This window comes from Pinus tabuliformis, chromosome 8 (genome assembly GCF_031772625.1).
Source record: "Pinus tabuliformis cultivar Carrire ecotype Pingquan chromosome 8, CPIR1, whole genome shotgun sequence".
In the NCBI taxonomy this organism is placed as follows: Eukaryota; Viridiplantae; Streptophyta; class Pinopsida; order Pinales; family Pinaceae; genus Pinus; species Pinus tabuliformis.
In genome coordinates, this window is record NC_142294.1 from 779,479,775 (window position 1) to 779,494,197 (window position 14,423).

The window sequence follows — 14,423 nt, forward strand, 5'->3', positions numbered from 1 at the left end:
GCACATATATATTCCTGCTAAGGAATAATGTTTATATTAGTATTATTCCTAGTTTTTTTGATCAAATAAATAGCTTTTTGTTGATGTCAACCTTTGTTTATTTCCACAATGCTTGAAATACCTAAATTATCTCTACCAAATAATGTAGTTTGCAATAACATTTATAATTGGTTGAATTGATGTTTAAATTTTATTTTAATAACCATTAACTATTTTTCATCTTTTATTACAAAAATATTTGTTCCCAAATTACGAGACATCACTCATTTATTTGACATCACATTTTGTTTGCAACATCTATTTGGTTAACTTTTATTTAAAAAAATATATTTATATTTTGCAAGTTAACTGAAGTGAAGAGATATATCACTTTTTTATTCAACATTAGTTTTTTTCTTAGTTTATTTATCCCTTAATGACTATAAGATTTATAATATAAACAAATTTATTATTTAAAATATTCTATTTTATTTTATTTCAACTTTTTAATTTATCATTTAAAATATAAATATTTTATATGAAAAAAATAAATGAGTAGTAAATTTTTAAAATATTTTATCTATAAATTTTGTTATATTAACTTTGTTTTCCCAATATAATATTTATAAATAAATCATAATATTAAAATCTTATTCCATGGGCAGTTCGGACTTACTAGTGCAATTTACAAAAAAATTATGAGCATTTCAATTTTCTCTGTAATATCTATAAATAAATTAGAATATTAAAATCGTATCTATGTATTCATGGGCTTACTCTAGTTTATCGTATCTAGGGTTTTGTGGTGCATAAAGTGTTTTACTTGCAATTATTAAGTTTATCAACCTACAACGTTTTACTCAATCACTAAGTCTATCTATTTTGAAATGGTCTTTAAAATAATGAAATGTGTATTTCATTTAAATTTCATAATTTGATAATATTTTTAAAAATATATACACAATTTTTGTGAGTTGTATTTGGAACTTTTACTCTATTTTCCCATTACAAAGGTTCATTATTACATAAATTATTATATAAAATATAAATATTTTATATGAAAAAAATGAATGAGTGGTACATTTTTAATATACTTTATGTGTAAATTTTGTTATATTTAACTTTCTTTTATATCCAGAATATAATATTTATAAATAAATCATAATATTAAAATCTTATTCCATGGAGGATTCAGACTAACTAGAGCAATTTACAAAAAAATTATTATCATTTCAATTTTTGGTGTAATATACTTTGATTCCTATATTTTAATAATATATTTTTATCTATATATTATATTTTATTAATGTATTTTATTTTATTCTTATATCTTTTTCAGCATTGTTTAATTATTTTTTATTTGGAGTTTTTGGTTTGAATTAGAGGAAATATTCTTTGGTAAGTTTTTGTTATTTATAATATGGATTTGAATGCATCAATTACTAGGGTGTAAATTTGATGGGCACTGCCACCTGTCAAAAAAATTCTTGATCATGGTTTCCTTTTAAAAGTGTGCTTCACATGGCTTTTGATTTTTATTTTTACCCATCATTTAAATGTCATGTATTATTTGTTTTTTTTAGTAAGATCAATAGTACAGACTTAACTTCCATGGAATAATTTAGAATATTGATAGTAGTATACAAAATTCAATGGTTGGGATTTATCTCAAAAGTAATTATGGTCTTTTAGCAATTTTAATTAAATTCATTCATTAAAGAAAATGTCATATGAAGTGAGTTGTGATTTTTGGGACGTGTTGTATTGATAAGGCATGTTATTGCCCAATGGGATTGTAAATCTCCATGTTTAAGAATCTTATTCCATGTTTTTTTAAATATATTTATGGTTAACTTATATATGAAATATTTTTATAAATAATAATATTATTTAAAATAATGATAATCTGTTTAGTTTTTATTATTTTTTTCTTCTAGCCACATGAGATGCATATTAATTAATTGTTCTAATTCTTATTATGGGTTGTTGCAGATATGCTTTTACTCTCTCTCTCTCTCTCTCTCTCTCTCTTCCATGATCTCTCTCTCACCTTCTCTCCCCACTATCTCCCAACTCATCTCTATCTCATGATCCTTCCCTCATTATCCCCCCCCTCTACCTCTTTATCCTCCCTCCCTCACTCTATCATTTTCTCTCAATCCTTCCATTCCTCTCTTCCCACTCTCTTCTACATGTTCTTGATATCTTTATCTCCACACGCTATCTCTCAATCTTCCCTTCTTATTCTCTCTCTCTCTATCTCCAATGCCCTATCTCTCAAACCATCCCTATTTTCCACATATCTCGATCTCCTTCTCTCTCAAGACCTCCCTATTCTCCCATGACTCCCTCTCTCTCTACTCCTCTTCTCGATGTCCATATTTGTCTCACACACTATCATTCTCTTCCCTCATCTCTCTCTCTCTGATGCTCCCTCTTTTTCTCTCCACTATCATGCTCCCTTTGTCTCTCCCCCACATTCTCTCCCTCCCTACCTTGCGCTCTCTCTCAAACCCTCCAAAGTATCCCCCCAATCATTCTACCCCCCCTCACATTCTAACCCGACCTCTCTCTGTCTATTTCTCTCTCTCTCACCATCATTGTTTCACTTGCTCCCTCTCTCACCCTCCCTATCTCTCTGTCCCTATCTCCCTGCCTCCATCTCTTTCTCTCTCTCCCTCTCCTCTTTTCTTTCTCTCCCCTCTAACTCTCACCACTTTCCCTCCCTCCCTCTCTCACTTTGAGGCCCCCTTACCCTCTCTCTCTCCCATGCACCCTTCTTCCCTGTCTCTCTCGCACTCAGCCCCTATTACCCTCTCTCTCTCTCTCTCTCCTTCTCACTCTCTCTCCCCCACCTTAAGCTCCCTCTCCCTATCCTTATCTCTCTTTCCCTCCTACTCTCTATCTCTCTCCCCCCAACCTTATATTGAATTTCTCTCTCCCCTTCTCCCTCTCACCCTCCCTCTCTCTTCTCCTCTCACCCTCCCTCTCTCTTCTCCTCTCACTCTCCGAGCCCCTTCCCCTCTCCCTGTCTCTTTCTTTCTCTCCCCCCATCACTCTGTCCCTTAGAATTTCCCTCTCTCCCTCTCTCTCTCTCTCTTTCTCTCTCTCTACACTTAACTCTATCTCTCTCTCCCCCCACTTAACTTTCTCTCTCTCTCCCCCTCATGCCTTCCTCCTCCTCCATCTCTCCCTCCCTCTCCTCCTTTATCCATACCCTCCTCCTTCCCCTTCCCACCCCTCTTCCTCTCTCCCTCCTCCTCCCGCGTTCTCTCACTTTGTCTCCCCATCCCTTCTTATTTTCCACACACGGTCTATTTCTCTCCCTCCTACCCTTCCTCCATCCTCCCACTACTCTCTCTCTCTCTATCCCCTACCCTCTCTTCCTCTCTCTCTCCCTCCCTCTCCCTCTCTCTATCACTCTCTCTCACCCTCCCTCCCTCCTTTCAACACTCTCTCTATCTCTCTCCCTGACACCCTTCGTACTCCCTCCCTCTACTATCTCTCTCCCTCCGCCTCTCTCAAGCCACCCCCTCTCCATCCCTTCCTTGTTTTCTCTCTCCCCCTATCTCTATGTCTCTCCCTACTCCTCCCTCTCTCCCATGCACTATTCTTCCCTCTCCTTCTCTCTCCATCACAATTTCCTCCCTCTATCTCCCTATCTATCTTTTTTATCCATCCCTCCTTTATATGTTTCTCTACACCCTCACTCCCTCTCTTCTCTCCTTTCCACTCTCCCCCTGCTCTCCTCCTCTCTCCTTACCCCCTCCCCTTACATGTTAGACAAATTTGTATCAATAAAGCAAACACAACACAGACACAAGAGAATCAATATAAATATAAACATATATTAAAAACTACAATTCATCATTATTCATATATATATATATATATATATATAATACATTTAATTCATTGTCAATTAAAATCACTTTATTTAAATAGATAGCAAAACACTTACAATATCACATACATATTAAATTAGAATAACCATAAATTATAATAATAATAATAATATAAAAATTGAGAATCTACGCAAAAATAAATAATATAACCAAAACAATTTAAACACGTTAAAAAATAAATTAAGCTAACAAAAATTATGTCAAATAAATACATCGCCTCTTATTTTAAAACATGTCAATCTTCTCTTAAAACTACTGAAACTAAATTAATAAGAAAGTGTGAAATCTAGGCCAGACTCATACATACGACCAACCCTCCTCGTCTATTCACATATGGACTCGGGACCAACGTGGACTCCATGTGTGGAGGGATTCCAACACACCACAAAACAATTGTTTGACAACAATGTCAAAATGGAGATACGATACCAAGAGTTGTTTCCACAAATCGGTTTTATTGCTTTTTATAAATTGCTTTTTTTCTAATTTTAAAATTTTCTTGCTTTTCTCTCTATCACATATTATTAAAAATTCCTTTTCTTGCTTTTCTCTCCATCAGCTATCATTAAAAATTGCTTTTCTTGATTTTCTAACCGTTATAAATTGTTTTTCTTTTCTTTCTTTTTCTAACCGGTTTTGCTTTTCTCACGAGCAACTATCCTTAAAAGTTGTTTTTCTTGCTTTTATGTTGTTTCGAAGGTGAAGATGAGGCTGTTTAGCTTGGGTGAGAAAAGGACATTTGAGATTCATGACGTTTCCGCCCTCGATGATGTTTATCCGGGGACGTGTTTAGCTTTGAATTTCAACTCATTTGACTGTTGCCTCATAAACATTCGCTGCATGTTTAACATTACGAAGGTTTTCTGCTAATACTGTTACATTCCAAATTACTGCTATATTCTAAATTGTTTCATTACTAGTAGGCGATTAAGAAATCATCAGCGAAATTGTTCTCACTCTAAGTTATATTTCTCTTGAAATTGGGGTTAGTTTTGTGCATGATTTGGTCCAAAATTGATTTGATTAGATGCCTTTTCTAAAATGCAAACGGTTTGTTAATTTTAAATTATGCCGTACTGCATGTACATATTTTTGTATATAATACAACTGTTACTAAACATGAGGTTTAAGTTTAAATAGTGTTTACTTCCTTATTCACGGAAAATCAAACTTGAAATAGTCATCCTACCTAGTTTAGGTTAGGTTAGGGTTGTGTCATTACAAACTATTCATTAGGTATTGTTTTTGAATCTTATACTTACATTTACAATATGTTTAGTAGGAATATTTTCATTTTATTTATAATATTATGGGAGTTATACTTTTTTTTATTTTAATTAATGGTTTTAACTATGAAATTTATTTTTTCCTGGGAGAAAGATTTGGTTGGGGATTTGAGTGTTATTTAGCAATCTAGGACAAAATGCCAAGAGGCCTATGGAGTTGAGGGTTGAATTACCAATTTGTAATTTTCATTTACTACCATCATGCTACCTCATTTTTCCACCATAAGCCTCAGAGAATTATTTCTAGGAAGCTCTTAGTAATGAACGTGTCATCAACCCATAAACTATTTCCACCATTTCCCCATCTCCACCTTCATATGTTGTGGAGCTTCTCCAAATAAGCATCTTGATATGTTGAAGAGATTTTCCAAATAAGCATTTTTTACAAGAACTTGATTCTCAAATTTTAGAAATTAATATCCTACTTATCCATTCTCTCATAATGATAATTACATTTGTGATAACATTTCATAATGCCTAGTATGTTCACTTTTTAAAATTAAATTTTGAGTTGTTCTCTTATAATATTGTTTAAGGTATTATAATTCATGGTGAAATCATCACTCAATTTAATTTTGAGTATTTAGGAATAAATTTAATTATGATTTTCATCCATTCACAATCCTACAATTTTAACAGGAAATAAAATATATAAATATGCATGGGTATAATGAAATCTTTCAAACAACTCTATTTAGCCTATCCTTAAAATCAAGGTTCAAATACTTTATAAAATGGTACCACAATTGTAATAAACATTTTTTTTTAAATATTTTTTTTCTTATTATAAAATAATTTTAATTTTACAAAATTTTATTAATTACAATTATTTGTCATAAATTTTCTATATTTTAACATTTAAATAATTAAACAATTTATCTTAGTTGGTGTTGTATCCTTCAAAATTCATTTTGTAAATACTCCACCTATTAGCATCGTTATCATCAATCCTTTCAAATGTTGTGGAGCTTCTTGAGAAAAGCATTCTTCATGTGAAAGCCTAGTTTTTAGAGTTTGAAAATTAATATGGTTAGTATCAATTCTCTTACAATGATACTTACTTTTGTAATAACCTTTGTAATAACGTTGGACAATGGGTAATATGGTGAAATTTTTTAGTTGTTTTCTCTTGGAATATTGTTTGAGATATTATAATTCAACCAAAGGTCATTACTCATAAAAAAATTATTTAATTTAATGTGTTTAGACATTAATTTAGTTGCGATGATTTTGATACAAGTAAAATTAGTTGAAGAATATACTCAAAAAATGCTTTAAAATATTAAATTACCACTTTAAATTCAATACTACACAACTATATATGAGAATAGGTTTCACATTTTAAATCAATAAAATTGATATAAACCATATTTTATTATATAACTATACATATTTGAAAGAAAAATTTATAAAATTCGTTAATCATAATATCTCTAATAAAAGCAAATAATTAAACTAGCTTAGACACATCTTAACTTTGGATCTACCAAGGGACGAGAGGGATCAAATATTTTTCATTCTAAAAGAGGCTTGTACCTCAAATTATAAACAAAAATACATATTAAATTAGAATAATGGTTAAATTATAGTTTAAAAAAATAAAAACATATTCCAAAAATATATCAGAAGAATTTTATTTTTTTAGAATACAGTAAAATAACCAGTAAGACTAAAAAAAAAAATCATAATAAACAATAATTATTTGAAAATAAAGATTCAAAAGCAAAGTTGAGACTCTATGCAAAAATAAATAATCTAACCAAGACAACTTAAGCACAATCTAATAAAGAAAAAATGAATGATAAATGCAACAAAATTTATGTGAATTAGATGTATCTAATCATATTTTAAAATATTAATTAATTGAAACTAGGCAAACCTGATGACTAAGTGCTACTGAAACCAAATTAATAAAAAAGTGTAATATCTATCAAACCAATCATGAAAGCTTAAACTACTACAATAATACGAAACAACATATTTTGAAGATATAAATGTATACCAAACATTGAAATGAGCATAACTTATTGCAAGAATTATCCACATAAACGATGGTTTGTTGTTGTAGCAATAAATTAGGAATCATAAAAGGCTAAACGTTATGCCTTAGATAGATTGTAAATATACATATGGAAAGAACTATGAATAGAGAATGAACATGGAGAGCTACATGTCAGTAGGAAATTGTAGGAAGGGTAGTGATTAGCAGCACCATGGAGAACTGAAAGGAGGACTCTTAACAATAAACTATAGAAAACATGAGTAAGACATTGTACGCTAAACTAAAAAAACCTACTAAATTTTTGTGCACTAAACTAAATATAATAAACCTAGGTAAGGCATTGTACACTAAAATAGATATAGTAAACCCTAGTAAAGCATTTTATGCCCGAAAAGAAAGTAAAGAAAGAGATCAATGCCTACACTAAGAATATTTGTAGCAATAAACTCCATGCACAGATGCATTCAACATATGTTTTTTGTACTCCTAAATAAACCCCAAGCTGAATCCATGGAGTTAGGACATGTACATGGAAGGAGAAGGGAGAAGGAGGGAGACATTTAACTTTGCAGTTACACACAAAATGAGAGAGGAGTATTAATAATGAAGGAGATGTTGTCGATAAAATGATGCCAGGTTCAACTTATATAACACAACATGCAGCAAAAATGGTGAGGAAACCTTTCAATCTCACTCCTACATTTGATTTGATACTTTGTTACATGTCAATGGGCTGCTTAATGGATATTTTTCTTAGTAATTGTATGTATTGCATTTTAAGCATCACTTAATTTCATGTTGTCTCTATCAAAGATTTAGCTCACCATCTTTAAATTTTAAATCTTCTCTGCTTTGATCTATCTTAGCTTTTAAAATTTCATATATTTTTAAAATTCATATTTTTTTTGTGCGGTCTACCCTTGTATGTTAGAAGTTATTTGAAATCCCATTTTGGACCTCCCTACCACATTCACAACAACATAACATAAATGGAAAAAAACATCAACGCGAATGCAAGGAATGAAGAATTTGACATCAATTATTGTTGGTCGAAACCTCAACAAATTAATGTAAATCATTTCTTTAGATATGCACGCACCTCCCTTGTCATGTTAACTCACCTCTCACTACATTTCAAATTTTTTAGTTCCCCATGTTACTAAAATAAAATGAAATGAAATCTAAGAATTAGTTTCTTAAATTATCAAAGGGACCTTCTCCATTTCCAATACATGTTGCATATGTCAAGCATGGTATTGTTTTATCAATCCCATCTCCTCTATTATTAAATATTATCTATCATTTTATATATATGTTGACAGTTATTATGACTACAGTCAATTTGGTATAGGCGAGGCTTTCATTTGAGAGGGGGACTCTTGATAAAAGAGTGCTCTCCTCCACAAGCTATAAATTATCCAATATCTTATAGCCCCATTGCATCTCGAGGTTCCACGAGGAGGAAGGGTACCCAAGGAGTAGGCTAGGAGGTAAACTGATGAGTCATTAACATTTGGTTAGAACACATCAACATTCACACATGAAAGTGGATGACGACAAGGGAGCACAAGCAATAACCAATCCAAGAACTGGAACTGCACTCCTTGGTGAATGCTACATTATGTATTAATATTTTTTTATATGATTAATGATGTATTTATAATGACCAGAATGTAATGTGAATGTCATGATGATTGAATTTCAGAATATGACTATTGATGTATGTACCTCAAATATATGTGTTTTCAATATTGATGAAATCTCATAATGGTAATGGCCATCAAATGACTAGTTGATAGAATGTTTATTTACTTATTATTATTGTATTCTAAGTTAAATATCAATTTTTCCCTATACCTAGTAACTTGATTTCTACTCTGACTAGTAAAAAAAATTAGCATCAGAGGCAGTGTCCCCACGCTTGGTATTAGAGTCATAGATCTAGGACCTATGGACCCATAAGAATAAATTTTCATCAGTGACGTGATAATCTGATTAAACTATTGTTATAATACATATATTGAACTAATATTTGATAGCTAATTTAAATAATATACAATATCATTGTAAATAACAATCAATCATAAGAAACTATCACAATTATAATCCCTATAACAAAGGTCAACAATTAACATCTTTTATTTACATCATGAAATATTCGCAAAATTTATCAATCCAAACCTCTTTTATTTACATTATGAAATATTCTCAAAATTTATTAATCCAAATAAATTTCAACAAGGGAAAAATAAATGATCGGCATAAAGATACCATACACATTCAAATATCATTTGTGATTGTGCAACTTTGCACCCAACATCAATTTACACCACATTTTTGGCCTTCACCCTTTTCCTTCTTACAAATCCTATATGTGCCTTAGCTTTGGCTTCCATTGAAGATCGATACAAAGTGGATAAGTGAGAATTATTTATGCATATGCTAATCTTCATCTATATATACATCATTAAGAAAACGTTTATTTCAATTATTGAAATATTATATGTTTGTTAATAAATTTAAATATGAAAATTTGATAGGTTCATTGCTCTAATTAACCTCATTATTGGATTTTTTTAGTAGATCATACTTCCAATGCTACTTTCTCTTGAGCTCAAATATAAAAGAATGTTAGCCCCATTTCATTGGGTTATTGGATAAGACATCCTTAACCCTCCCTTCCTCTAATAAAGAGGAGTTTTTATGTGTTTCAAGTTATACTTTTGCTCATATTTAGGTGAGTCATTTTGGTTAGCAGGGTCAATATGCCTTGGAAATGAAATAGGTACTCCATTCACCCTCTAGGGAACTCTGAAGGGGAGACTCCTATGACAAACTTATGGAGGAAACATAAGGGCATAAGTTGAAGGTTCATTGCATCATGAGTCTCCTTCCATGGAGCATCATCATCAAGAACATCTAACAAGAGCTTCTAAGGATATGCCTATGTATTCACCATCATTCCTTTATTTCCAATCACAAAAACAAGTAAAGGAGATAATTCTTTCAAACACATACCTTTATCTTGAGTTGACTTCAAAATATTAGTCAAATCCTTGAGATTGGCATTCTATTTATCTTCAAATTCTTGAATAATATCTTTAGATTCTAGTACCTCCAAAGACTTTCTAAATCCTTTATCGTTGCGGTACTCAAGTCAAATTTTTCAATACCAACCTCCATACAAGAGATTCTCTTTGTCAGGGAAGGACCCTTTAGCTATATGAATTATTTAACAACATATAAACATATTAAGTGGACACCATGAAAATCAAGCTCGAAAATAACCATAGGTGGGTCATTCTAAATCACCATTCCCAATACTAATCCATCTCCAATATCAATTCCAACCATAATCTGAGTGACTGTCATAATGTTATTCTTAATAAAATTCATGTTTGCCTCTAAATAATGACCTAAAGAGTTTCCTATCTCTATAAAGACTCTGGAAAACCAATATTTGATATGTAAGCTAGGTAGATTTCACCATCGATGAATGCCATCAATTGTTTCAAATTGTGCATTGAAGGAGAGAGGCCAACTTTTTAAACTGAGAAGCATCTATTTCCATAATGAAAAAGAAGACAATACCTTTTCTACATTCCCCCATTGAATGGAAAGTGAAGGCCAACCATTATCTTGCAAGAAAAAAGGTCTTTTGGAACATAGCCTAGTAATGTTCCCAAACCTTACCACTTAAGGACTTAATGTTGGCTTCATTAAAGATTCATCATGTTATTGTATATTATATAATGTTAATAACCATATTGAGCTTAGTATAACTGCAAGGGATAACCTTGTATAAGTACATTTTAGTTTTATGCCTTTTCTTGTCTTCTTAATATTTGGGCCTCATAAGTCCGCAACAATGTGTCCAATTACAAGAATATGTTGAGATATTTCATGGGAAAAGTCTTTCGATCCACACTTCATCACATATGGAGGGGTCACATAGGGAGATAAGTCAAATGCGGAGCCCTAAATATTTATGAGGGCTTATACTTGGAATCCAATTCCCTTAACTGAATCATTTCTCAACCCTTCTCAGGAATCTTAGACTTTTGCTTCGAATCCCCTAGGCTTACAAGGATGGATTGAGTGTTTCTCTGATCCAAAACAACCTCCTTCAATGTAGACAATGTTTTCACAATAACATTACTAGGTGATCTCTCCTTATACTACCCATTCGATGGAGGATATGGATGAAAATATAGACAAACATTTCCCACATAGCCTTATTTTTTCCTTACAATAAACACCGTCCAAAATTTGGTCTAACTTGAATTTTGGAGCCTACTGTGGATCTTGTGATCATTCGTTCCATAATCACTTCATGGTTGGTTGATAAGTGTTAAAGTCATTTTCTCACACATTCTTATTCTAAAACAAGTTTTTGAGTGCACTCTTTTATGCAATCTTGAACAGGGAAAGCACAAGTCCATCAAGGTGGTGCTTATGCAATGTTCCACCTGTGTCAAAAGTTAGTGCACACTTCCATCAACCATCCCTCACATTTTCTTACAATTTTCATGAGTGACGTGATGCTCTCATTAGAATATTGTTACAATACATATATTGAACTAATATTTGAGATCTAATTTAAATAATATGCATTATTGTTCCAAATCACTATCAATACTATCAGAAGTGAAATCCCTATAAAAAAATTCAAACAATTAATTTATTAATACAAACCTATTTTATTTACATTATGAAATATTCTCAAAATTTATTAATCCAAATAAATTTCAACCACGGAAAAACAAATGATGAACATAAAGATACCATACACGAATTCCAATATCATTAATGATTATGCAACTTTGCACCAAGCATCAATTTGCAATTGCAAAAAATATCGGCACCACATTTTTGGCCTTCACCCTTTTCCTTCTTACAAATCCTATCTTCGTGTTGGCTTTGGCTTCAACTCAAGGTCGATTCGAAGTTGAGAAGTGAGAATTATTTATGTATCTTCTAATCTTCTATGTATTCATAGGCTCATTCTAGTTTATTGTGTCTATTGTTTTCTGGTGCATAAAGTGTTTTACTCACAATCACTACATTTATCAAGCTAAAGTTTTTTACTCAATCACTAAGTTTAATTACGTCCATAGGTATCCTCTATTTTGAAATGGTTTCTAAAATTTCTATCTTTTATAATAATAAAATGTATATTTGATTTAAATTTCATAATTTGAGAATATTTCTAAAAATATACACAATTTTTTTGAGCTGTATTTGTGACTTTTACACTGTTTTCCTATTAACAAGGTTCAATATTCCATAAATTAAATAGCACATTATTATTTTAATCACTCGTAATATTTTTTACCACCCATTTAATTTATATAGCTATGCTAATTATTATGAGTAATCCTATTTTATCATCCACCAACCTCCCAATTATCATGCTCCTCTACAATATCTTGATTGTGCTACATTATCTTTGTCTTCACCCTTCATTTGATGTTCATAACCCTTGCATAATTCACTTTTACATTCCCGCTAAGGAATAATGTTACTAATACTCTTATTCCTATTTTTTTGTTCAAATACATAGCATTATGTTGTTTGATTATGCTACATTCTCTTTATCTTTACCATTAATTTGATGTTCATAACCCATTATGCACATTCCTGCTAAGGAATAATGTTTATATTACTATTATTCCTAGTTTTTTTGTTCAAATAAATAGCATTTTGTTGTTGTCAACCTTGGTTTATTTCCACAATGCTTGAAATACCTAATTTATCTCCATGAAATAATGTAGTTTCCATCTTTTATTCCAAAAATATTTGTTTCCAAATTATGAGACATCACTTATTTATTTGACATCACATTTTGTTTGCAGCATCTATTTGGTTAACTTTTATTTGAAAAAATATATTTATATTTTGCAAGTTAACTGAAGTGAAGACTTATGTCACTTTTTTATTCAACATTAGTTTTTTTCTTAGTCTATTGATCCCTTAATGATTATAAGATTTATAATATATACAAATTTATTACTTAAAATATTCTATTTTATTTTATTTCAACTTTTTAATTGATCTTTTAAAATATAAATATTTTATATGAAAAAATAAATGAATAGTAGATTTTTAATATATTTTATCTATAAATTTTGTTATATTAACTTTGTTTTCCCAATATAATATTTATAAATAAATCATAATATTAAAATCTTATTCCATGGGCAATTCAGACTTACTAGTGAAATTTACAAAAAAATTATGATCATTTTAATTTTCAGTGTAATATTTATAAATAAATCAGAATATTAGAATCTTATCTATGTATTCATGGGCTTACTCTAGTTTATTGTATCTAGGGTTTTATGGTGCATAAAGTGTTTTACTTGCAATCATTAAGTTTATCAACCTAAATTGTTTTACTCAATCACTAAGTCTATCTATTTCTAAATGGTCTTTAAAATAATAAAATGTGTATTTCATTTAAATTTCATAATTTGATAATATTTTTAAAAATATAGAGAATTTTTGTGAGTTGTATTTGGAACTTTTACCCTATTTTCCCATTACAAAGGTTCATTATTACATAAATTGAATAGCACGTTATTATTTAAAATATTTATTTTATTTTATTTCAACTTTTTAATTTATGATTTAAAATATAAATATTTTATATGAAAAAAATGAATGAGTGGTAAATTTTTAATATTCTTTATCTGTAAATTTTGTTATATTTAACTTTCTTTTATATCCAGAATATAATATTTATAAATAAATCATAATATTAAAATCTTATTCCATGGAGGATTCAGACTAACTAGTGCAATTTACAATAAATTACGATCATTTCAATTTTTGGTGTAATATACTTTGATTCATATATTTTAATAATATATTTTTATCTATATATTATATTTTATTAATGTATTTTATTTTATTTTTATATTTTTTTCAGCATTGTTTAATTTTTTTATGTTTGGAGTTTTTGATTTGAATTAGAGGAAATATATTTTGGTAAGTTTTTGTTATTTATAATATGTTTTTGAATGCATCAATTACTAGGGTGTAGATTTGATGGACACTCCCACCTGTCAAGTAAATTCTTGATCCCGGTTTCCTTTTAAAAGTGTGCTTCACATGGCTTTTGATTTTTATTTTTACCCGTCATTTAAATATCATGTATTATTTGTTTTTGTTAGTAACATCAATAGTACGGACTTAACTTCCATGGAATATTTTAGAATATTGATAGTAGTATACAAAATTCAATGGTTG